The sequence below is a fragment of the Phyllostomus hastatus genome, unplaced genomic scaffold (assembly GCF_019186645.2).
Source record: "Phyllostomus hastatus isolate PE091 unplaced genomic scaffold, TTU_PhHast_1.1 phas_contig_34, whole genome shotgun sequence".
In the NCBI taxonomy this organism is placed as follows: domain Eukaryota; kingdom Metazoa; phylum Chordata; class Mammalia; order Chiroptera; family Phyllostomidae; genus Phyllostomus; species Phyllostomus hastatus.
Genome location: NW_025333857.1, coordinates 9,182,030 through 9,192,686, shown reverse-complemented (window position 1 = coordinate 9,192,686; position 10,657 = coordinate 9,182,030). Strand labels below are relative to the sequence as shown.

Here is a 10,657-nt window from a genome sequence, read left to right as displayed (position 1 = left end):
TTTCTTTGGATATATTCCCAGAATCAAAACAACATGGTACTGGCATAAAAAGTAGATATGTACATCAATGGAACAGAACAGAGAGCCCAGAAATAAACTCATGCCTTTATGATCAGTTAACATTTGATAATGGAGTCAAGCACATACAGTGGGGGAAGGAGAGTTTATTCAATAAATGGCACTGGGAAAATTAGACAGATATGTGCAAAACAATGAGACTAGACCACATTCTTTTACCACACACAAAAAAAAACTCAAAATGGATTAAAGACTTAAATGTTATACTTGAAACTATAAAAATCATAGAAGAAAAGATAGGCAATAAAATCTCAGACATTTCTAGTAATAATATTTTTCTGACATATTTCCTCTGTAAAGGGAAACAAACAAAAATATAAACAAGTGGGACTACATCAAGCTAAAAAGTTTTTTCACAATGAAGGAGACTATCAATAAAATGAAAAGACAGCGCACTGAATGGGAAAACATATTTGCCAATGTTACACCAGATAAGGGGGTAATGTAAAAAATTTATAAAGGACTTATACAACTCAACATAAAAAAGACAAAAATAATCCAGTTTAAAAAATGGGCAAAAAATCTGAGAAGAATCTTCTCCAAAGAGGATGTACAGATGGCCAATAAACATATGAAAAGATGCTCAACGTCACTATCCATAAAAAAATACAAGTAATAAAGATTAAAACCACAATGAGATGTCATCTCACATCTGTCAGAAGGGCTATCATCAATAAATCAACAAACAAGTGCTGGTGAGGATGTGAATAAAAGGGGAACCCTTGTAAACTTGGTGGGGAATGCAGACTGATGAGCCACTATAGAAAGCAGTATGGAGATACCTCAAAAAATAAAAAGTGTAATGGCTTATGACTATGTGGTTACTTTAGGTCACAGGTGGCAAACACAAGGCCTAGGGCCTGAATCTGGCCCTCCACCTTGCTTTATCTGGGCTGGCACCTTGTTTCTACCTGGCAGCCATGCCAAGCTCTTGCTTAACTGTTAAAGAGTAGTTACAGTTATACAGTCCTAAAATTACATTCAGCCCTCTGAAGGCAACCACAAGGCTGATGTGGCCCCTGGTGAAAATGAGTTTGACGCCACTGCTTTAGGTCTTTGAGTTTGTTCAGCCTGCCATTGGAGGCCTCACCTGAGCTTGTCAGGTTTAGTATGTGGTTTCTTTTTTCATTCATACAATATTTCATTTTTGTGTTTAGCTCAGAATATTAGGACATTTGTCTAGAATGAGTAATGAAGACTACTAATACTAACATTTAGGCTTCCATTTTTCCTTATGCTCTAAAAGTATTATAAATTTAAATGAAAAAAATGTAGGTAATCAGTAGAGTTTTAAACCTCAATAAAGAAAGGAAGGATTAAAGGAGGGAAGGAAGGAAAGAAGGAAGGGTGGGTTCTAATATTTTGCTATGGGAAACTTTGTTTTCCTTATTAAAGTTAAGAAAGTATCAGATGAGAAAACTGCTAGCTTTCTGTTTCTTGAGATAATTTCATTCTATTACTACATTTTATTATGCAATCCATAATTTTTTCCACACATTTTTTCCAAAATTATTACTCTATCAAAGATATTTTGAAATTCCTTTGATGTTCGTATTCCTTCCAATTCTATTTGTCACCCTCCTAAGGTTACACTTAGATTACTAAAACAGCTTTCTGGTGGGTAGTCTTGCTTCTAGTTCATTTAACTCATCTGAGACAGCTAAAGCTCTATTTCATTTCTGTGCAAAAGCATTTTAAATGAACCCTACAGTTCAAATGATAAAGTCTCAAATCCTTGTCACTGAAAACTTTAACATTATACAGGAAGGGCCAAAAGTAGGTTTGCTCTCATGAGTATGGGAAACATAGTTTATTCTTCTGTAATTATTTATTAATTATTGTATTACTTTCTATATGAGCAACTATAAATTTACACTTGCCCCACCCTATATTATAAAATAGTGGGATCACCCTACATACAGATCATTAGAGAAAAACATTCCCAATTTGTGATATCCAAGGCTTGGAACTAGATAGTGCCATTGGAATTAGGTCACAAGCTGTAGGAACTGAACTGGAAGCAGGTGTGAGCAATTCAGACCAGAATGTCAGATATGTTATTCCTCCTCCTCCTCAGAAATAGTCACTTTGCTAGGAGTCAAAGTGGAAGGATGGAGGGAATGCACTCGGAATAGTAATCCATACAAATTGTTCTAACTGATGGTAAGGAGAAAGGGAACTTTCAATACATAATGGCATAATTCCAGTATGTTAGAGGAGAGCTACAATGGAAAATTCAGAAATTTTAGCTGATGGTCAGAAACAAAATCAGTTTTGAAATAAATTCATATATCTGTAAGTTCTCACAGAAAGGTTAAAAAATGCATGTGGATAGAATATTCTATATCATTTTCTGAGAAATTTTGTTTTCCCATATCTTTTTATATAAAATTATAGTTGATATACAGTATTTTTTCTAAATGATAGTTTTATTTGTGTTGAAAAATACATGGGAAATTCTGCATATGCCCATGACCAACATATTTTCAATGCATATCACTTATATATTGGTGACATGGTTTGTTCTGAGAAGTCCTTTTTCAAGCTGAACCCCCAAACAGGAAAATCCCTGTATCTTTTTACTGGCCCTGACATACAATATTATACTAGTTTCAGGTGAACAACCCTATGAGTGGACATTTATATAAGCTATGAAGTGACTACCCTGAGAAGTCTAGTACCCATCTGACACCATACACAGTTATTAAAATAGTATTGCCTATATCCCTATGCTGTACTTGACATCCCTGCAAATACTCTGTAGGCTTCCCAATAACTTCTAGAACCATGTGTCTTCAAAATTTTAATTTTTTTTCAGTATGTACAATACAAACTCACAAGAACTTTGAGAATACTTAGGAAGACTGACAATAGTAGATAAGTAGGTAAATAAATAAATAAATAAAGTCAAACAGTAAGAATGCTGTGGGGGAAAAAACCCCAGGAAGAAATAACGAGTGACCATGATGTTGATGTGTCTGTAATAATCAGAAAAACATCAGAGGGGACTTATGAACAGAAACTGAAAGGCAAAGGGTACATTCTATGGGGGCATCTGAAAGATGCACATTCTAGTTAGAGGCAGCAGTAATTCAAATACCTTGAGATTGGAGGGTGTTGGGAATGTTTACAAAAAACATGGAGTAGTGAAACTGGAAAGGAGCAAGCAAAGGCAAATGTGTTAGAAATTGGTGTTGTCAAGGAAACCAGGGATCAGATAATGAAAGATATTTGTTTCTAAAATACAAACCTTTTGTTTATAAAATGCATTGCAAATCATTTTTCCAGTTTTTTTTCTTGCCTTTGACTTTGTTTGTGGACAATTTTGCTGTACAGAAGTATTCAGCTTTTACCTAGTCAGTCATATCATTTTATTGCTTGTTTATGGCTTCCAAGATTTTATTCCAAGAATATTAAATATTTTTTCCTTTTCCTTTTACTATTTTCATGGCTATTTCATATTTAAATTTCTACAACACCTGGGATATGTTTTGGCATACAGAGTGAAATAAAGATACATTTATGTTTTCTCAAATGATTAACCAGTTATCCCAAGAATATGTACATATGTATACACTTAAATATGTATTTTTCCCTATTAGTGAAACCATTTTTGACACTAATTGAAAAGTCAACTTTATAATATGTTAAATTCCTTTTAGAAATTGTCACTGGATTCTATATTCAGTTTAATTAAAAGTCTATTAATGTAGTAAGACCAAGTTTTTGTGCTACTGCAATGTTTTATTATTTGTTAATATGTGACTGACCTGGTCAACTGTCATTATTCTTATTTTGGGGGAGACTTCATTCAACTCCTTTCTTTTTTTGAATTTTTTAAAATTGTTTTTCAAGTACAGTCTACCTGTTTTATATATTGTTTTCTTAAATGAGCTTTAAAATCACCATGCCTAGTTTTAAAATGGTTGATATTTTTAGTGGGTTAGCCACTTAACTATATGCTTACTTTAAAAACAGATAATTTGTTTTAATTGTAACATATTCAAATCTGTGAATTTCATTTTCTTCTCTTAAATAATTCATTTTTTTGTTTTCCTTAGTTTCACATTGTCATATTTTGTCTACCTCTTGGAATGTAATAGTAATTATTTTTGTTTTATAATTAAAACATTAGGACTATGAAATAAACTTGAAGATTCAGAAAGAGTAGTTCCCCTGAACATGCTCTTCTGAGTCCCAACTATCAGGAAAATCCGGGCTCCTATGTTCAGTGAATACACTGTTCTACCTAGGTTCTGGCTTTCTAAAGAACTCCCCAGTAATGCCTTCTGATATTCATATATTTCAATTTATATGTGATTTAACACCTAAGCCTGAAACAATGACGGGAAGTACAGTTCGGTACTGGGAAGTGCGGATTTCCCGGGGTGATCAGGCCTAAGAAAGAACATGTAAATTACTGTGAAACCTTCTTTGTTCAAGAATGCTCTCAGTTGAATGAGGAGGGTCTTAGGAGGAAGCTAGTTTGTTCCTCAGCCTTACAGCTCTTTGACCCCCCAACTCAATAGACCGGCAGAGTTCTTTGTTTTATATGTTCCTTACTTCCCCTAATGAGTATTGTACGTTACCTGAGTTATTATGCAAAATGAGCCTAATAAAAGCAGGTATGGACGGTGGATCGGCGCGCTCCCCACTAGGGGGGGTGGCCATTCTGTCCCTACTTCCCCACAGAAACTGGTTTGTCTCTGTGCATGTGTTGTTATTTCTCGCGTATTGTCGAGCCATCCACAGTGTGCCGTGGTCACTGCTAGCCGGTGACCCACGCGCAACATGTGATTTAAAAAATTTTTTAGGAAAGGTGAAAAGCATTTACTCTCTTTCACAATTTTATTCAATGCAGACTACTACTAATAAAGGTTTAATTAACAATTAAAAGGAGTTTAATTGTTGTTAATAACACATTATTGTTTAATCACCAGCATTATCAATTTATGTCAGATATATGCTGGTTGTTCAATCAATTCCAAAAGTTTAGTATTACTCTACATAAAAAGTATAAACTAAGAAATTTCTTGGAACTTTAATGAACAGCATCCATGACATAATTGGTGTTATATTTTGACTTTTGATATCCACAAATGTGACTTTTTTAAAATGTTTATTCTGAAAAATTATAGGTTCACTGAAAGTTGTGTAAATGGTATCTTTCATTCTGTTTATAGGTTACAGTTTATACAAAAATATATTATTGTCCTTTGCTGCATTAATGACATTTTGGTCAATGATAGATCACATGTATCACAGTGGGTCCATAAGATTTTGAAGGAACTAAAAGACTTCTATCACCTGGTGACATCATTGCTGTCAGTAATGTTCTGATGCTGTTGTAAACAAACCTGCTAGGCTGTGAGCTGTGTAGAAGCACAGCACACACAGTTATGTACAGTGCATAATATTTGATAATGGTAATAAAAGACTGTTACTAGTTTATGTATCTTTACTGTACTTTTTATATTTAGATATATTTAGATACACAAGTATTTACAATATGTAACAGCTACCTACAGTATTCACTATAGTAAAATGCTGTATAGATCTGTGATCTAGGAACAATAGGTTGTATCATATAGACTAGACATATAGTAGGCTATACTATGCAGATTTGTTAGTGTATACTATGATGTTCACACAATGAAATCACCTAGCAACATATTTCTAACAATGTAGCCCTGTTGTTAATTGATGCATGCCAGTATTTAAATTAGGAAATTTAATAATAATAGCAATAACACAGGCATACTTCAGAGATATTACAAGTTTGGTTCCAGAACACTACAATAAATTGAATATCATAATAAAGTGAGGTACATTCCCTAACGCATATGTTATGTTTATATTAAACTTTAGTCTACTAACTGAGCAATAGCATTATGTCTAAACAAACCAAAGTATATACCTTAATTAAAAATACTTTTTTGCTGAAAAATGCTATCATCTGAGCCTTCAACAAGTTGCATTCCTTTTACTGATGGAGGTGTAACAGTGGCAAATTGTAACCCACCCCATCATTTGTTTAACACTGTTTCTGTAAGTGCTGACTTGGACTAATAATGTAGCTTGTAGGTAAACAGCTTGTTTGTATAAGAGTCCTGGGAACTAACTTCAAAAGATACAGACTCTGACCTTCAGTCATCCCAGTTGTGGGAGATTTACTGACCTTCAACTGTAAAACCAGGATGAAATAAAGCCAAGTTGAATCACACCAGGTCATCACTTGACCAGTTTCAAGGTCCTTATTGGAATGGACTATGCTGTTCTTCACGTAGAGAATTTTTCAATCCCCTCCCTCATCTCTTTGCTCTGCTTTCCCTTCTCCTCCTTATAAAAACCTCTGTCTGCACTGAGATGTTACATGGGCTTTAGGACAAGAATATCCATCTTTTCAGATTGCTGGAATCTGAAACAAGCCCTTTCCTTTCCTAAAAAAACTTGTCACACAAGTTGGGATTTTACTGTGGCAAGCTGCTCAGCCTGTTTGGTTACAGAGGTCTTGCCTCAATGTTGATGGTTGCTGATTTATCAGGGTGGTGGTTACTGAAGTCTGGAGTAGCTGTGAAAATTTCTTTAAATAAGGCATCAATGAAGTTTACAGCATCAACTGACTTTTCCCTTTACAGATAACATTTCTGTAGCAATGCACGCTACTTGATAGCATTTTGCTCACAGCAGGACTTTCTTTCAAAATTGAAGTCAATTTTGTCAAAGTCTTATATTGTTTTATCAAATAAGTTTATGTGATATTTTAAATTTTTTGTTGTCATTTCAACAACCTTCACAGTATCTTCACCAGGAGCAGATTTCATCTCAAGAAACCATTTTTTTTTGTTCATCCATAAGAATTAACTCCTCATTGTAAAGGTTTTACATGAGACTGCAGCAATTCAGTCACCTCTTCAGGCTCCACTTCTAATTCAACCTCTCTTCTTATTTCCACCACACCCACAGTTACTTCCTCCACTGGAGTCTTGAATCCCTCAAAGTCACTCATGAAAATTGGAATAAACTTCTTCCAAACTCCTGTTGAATTTAATATTTTGACCTTTTTCAAGAAATCACAAATGTTCTTAATGGAATCTAGAATTATAAATCCTTTTCATAAAGTTTTCAACCTATTTTGCCTAGATTCATCAGAGGAAGCAACTATAGCCTTATGGAATGTATTTATTAAATAATAAGGCTTGAAATTACTCCTTGAAACATGGGCTGCAGCATAGATGTTGTGTTAATAGGGATAGAAACAATATAAATTTCATTGTATGTCTCCATCTCTACCCTGGATGTTGGGTAACCAGGTGTCTTGTCAATGAGCAGCAGTATTTTGAAAGGAATCATTTTTATAGCTATAGGTCTCAACAGGGGGCTTAAAATACTTAGTAAACCCATAAAATTTCTGAGACCACAGTCTATAATGTTAGTACCTATGTTTTCTCCTATGTAATTTATGGTTTCAGGTCTTATATTCAGTTCTTTGATTTAATTAGAGTTAGCTTTTCTACATGGAGAGAATCAGTAGTCTAGATTAATTCTTCTACATGTGGCTTTCCAATTTTCCCAGCACCATTTATTGAAGAAGCTACCTTTTCTCCATTGTAAAGTTTAGGGTCCTTTATCAAAACTTATTTGCCCATATACTTGTGGGTTTATTTCTGGACTCTCAATTCTGTTCCATTTGCTTTTCTGCCAATACCATGCTGTTTTGATTATTATCACTTTATAGTATAATCTGAAGTCTGGGAATGTGATACCTGCAGCTTCATTCTTTTTTTCTCAGGATTGCTTTTGCTATTTGGGGTCTTTTGTGGTTCCATACAAATCTGATAATTATTTTGTTCTATTTTTTTTTAAATGTCATGGGGATCTCAATGACATCATTGAGCACCTTGATGCATTGAACCTGTATATTGGTTTGGGAAATATGGCCACTTTATGCTAATTCTTTCAATGCATGAACATGGGAGATTTTTTTATTTTGTGTCTTTTAAAATCTCTTTCATTACTGCTTAGTAGTTTTCAGTATATAATTCCTTCACACCCTTTGTTAAGTTTATTGCTAGATATTTTATTCTTTTTGTTGCAATTGTAAAAGAAACATTTTTCCATTTTTTTCTGAAATTTTATTGTTAATGTATAGGAAATCAGTGGGATTTTTACATTGATTTTGTATCCTGAAACTGTATGTGTTTATTGTTTCTAATAGTTTTATTTTTGTGGAGTCATTAGGAATTTCTATATAAAGAATGATGTCATCTTCAAAAAAAGTGAAAATTTTAATTCTTCATTCCCAATTTGGATGCCTATTGTTTCTTTCTCTTGCCTATTGCTCTGGCTAGGAATTTTAGAACTATATTGGATAAGAGTGGTGACAGTGAACACTGACCCAGCAACCCTTCCTCTGGGTATCTACCTGAAAAATTTGAAAACATTTATTGCAAAGGTATATGCACTTCTATGTTCATTGTAGCATTAATCACAGTGGCCAAGTCATGCAAACAACTGAAGTGTCCTTCAGTAGACATTTAGATAAAGAAGTTGTGGCCCATATGAGGGGATCCAAAAGAACCCAGAGTTTATTTATAAAAAAATTTGTGTAATTGTTTTTACATGTTAAACTTCAGTCACCTTCAAAGTACTCTCCACATGATGCAATACACCTATCAAGACATTTTTTTCCACTGCTCAAGATAGTTTTTGAACTTTTGTCAGTTTTGATGCTTTTGAGTGCTTTTGTTATTTGTTTCACATCTTCCACATTAGCAAAACATTTCCATTTGAGGAATTTTTTCGCCTGAAGAAACAAGAAAAAAGTCACTTAGGGTGAGACTAAGTGAATAGAAAGGGTGGGACAGGGGGGTCATGCTGTTTTTGTTCAAAAACTACTGAACACTCAGCTCAGTGTGGGCAAGTATGCACATAAATCACTCATCATGAAATGGGCAAATGCGTTGGAACCATCTTCAAAAAATAATTCATATGATTTCACGCATATGTGAAATATAAAACTGAAGGCAACCAATAAACACATAAGAAAAAATTAACAGAAAGAAACTCGTAGACACAAAGACAGCAGCATGGTGGTTCCCAGAGGGCAGTGGGGTGGGGTTGTAAAGGGTAAACAGGGTCCAGTGTTTGGTGATGGAAGGAGATATGACTTTGGGTGGTGGGCACATAATGTAATATACAGATGATATATCATATGAATTGTACACTTGAAAACCTCTATGATCTTATTAACCAATATCACCCTGATAAATTTAATTTAAAAATATTCAGTAAACCATGTTGCAAACAGATGTTCTTTCATACAGATTGTATTGTTCCATCTACAGATCACAATCCAAGTAGATTTAGAGTACCATAGGCTGAAGGGCTCTATGATTTTTGTTATGGTAAGTGAGCAGGGGCTTCAGTTTGAAGTCACCAGCTGCATTAACCCCTAAAAGGAAATCAGCTTGTTCTTGAAGCTTTTAAACTAGTCATTAACTTCTCTTTGTTAGCTGTGAAAGTCCTACCTGACATATTCTTTCAATATAATGCTGTTTCAACTACATTGAAAATCTATAGCCATGTTAATTTATTATCTTAGCTACATCTTCTGGATAACTTGCTACAGCTTCTATATCAGCAGCTGCTGCTTCATCTTGCACTTTTATGTTATAGAGGCAACTTCTTTCCCTAAAGTTCATGAACTAATGTCTGCTAGCTTCAAATTTTCCTTCTGCAGCTTCTTCACCTCTCACATCCTTCACAGCACTGAAGAGAAATTAGAGCCTTGCTTTGGATTAAGTTTGGGTTTAAGGGAATGTGGCCAGCATGATCTTATATTCAGACCACTATAACTTTGTATCAGCATTAAACCTGTTTCACTTTCTTATCTTTCATTTGTTTATTGGAATAACACTTTTAATTTTGTCCAAAATTTTGTCTTTGAATTTACAGGTTGGCTAACTGGCACAAGAGGCCTATGCTTTCAACATGTCTTCCTCTCTGAACTTAATCATTTGCAGCTTTTGATTTAAAGTGAGAGAAATGTGACTCTTCCTTTCACTTGAACACTCAGAATTCATTGTAGGGTTATTAATTAGCCTAGTTTTAAATTGCTGTGTCTCAGGAAATAGGGAGGCTGGAAGAGATGGAGAAAGATGGAGGAATGGTTGTTCGGTGCAACAGCCAGAACACATACAACATTTATTAATTAAGTTTGACATTTTACATGGGAATGGTTTGTGGTACCCCAAACAATTACACTGATGACACAAAAGATCATTGATCTCATAGCACCATAACAAATACAATAATAAGGAAATTTTTTGAAATATTGCTAGAAGGAACAAAATGTACCACAGAGGCATGAAGTGAGCAAATGCTGTTGAAAAAAATGGCTCAACACCAGATTTCCACAAACCTTCAATTTGTAAAAATTGCAATATCTGTGAAGCACAATACAGCTAAGGACAATAAAACAAGGTATACCTGTAGTAACAACAATACCAAAAGCTGTTCTTTTTATATTTTCTTTCCTCATTTCATCTGTGTCCCAAATAGTTTGTACCATCATATC

General features: G+C 34.3%; 1 pseudogene; it reads right to left on the bottom strand.

The window, feature by feature from the left end:
* Window positions 1-6,565: 6,565 nt before the first annotated feature.
* Window positions 6,566-10,163, bottom strand: LOC123819854 (annotated as a pseudogene).
* Window positions 10,164-10,657: the final 494 nt, after the last annotated feature.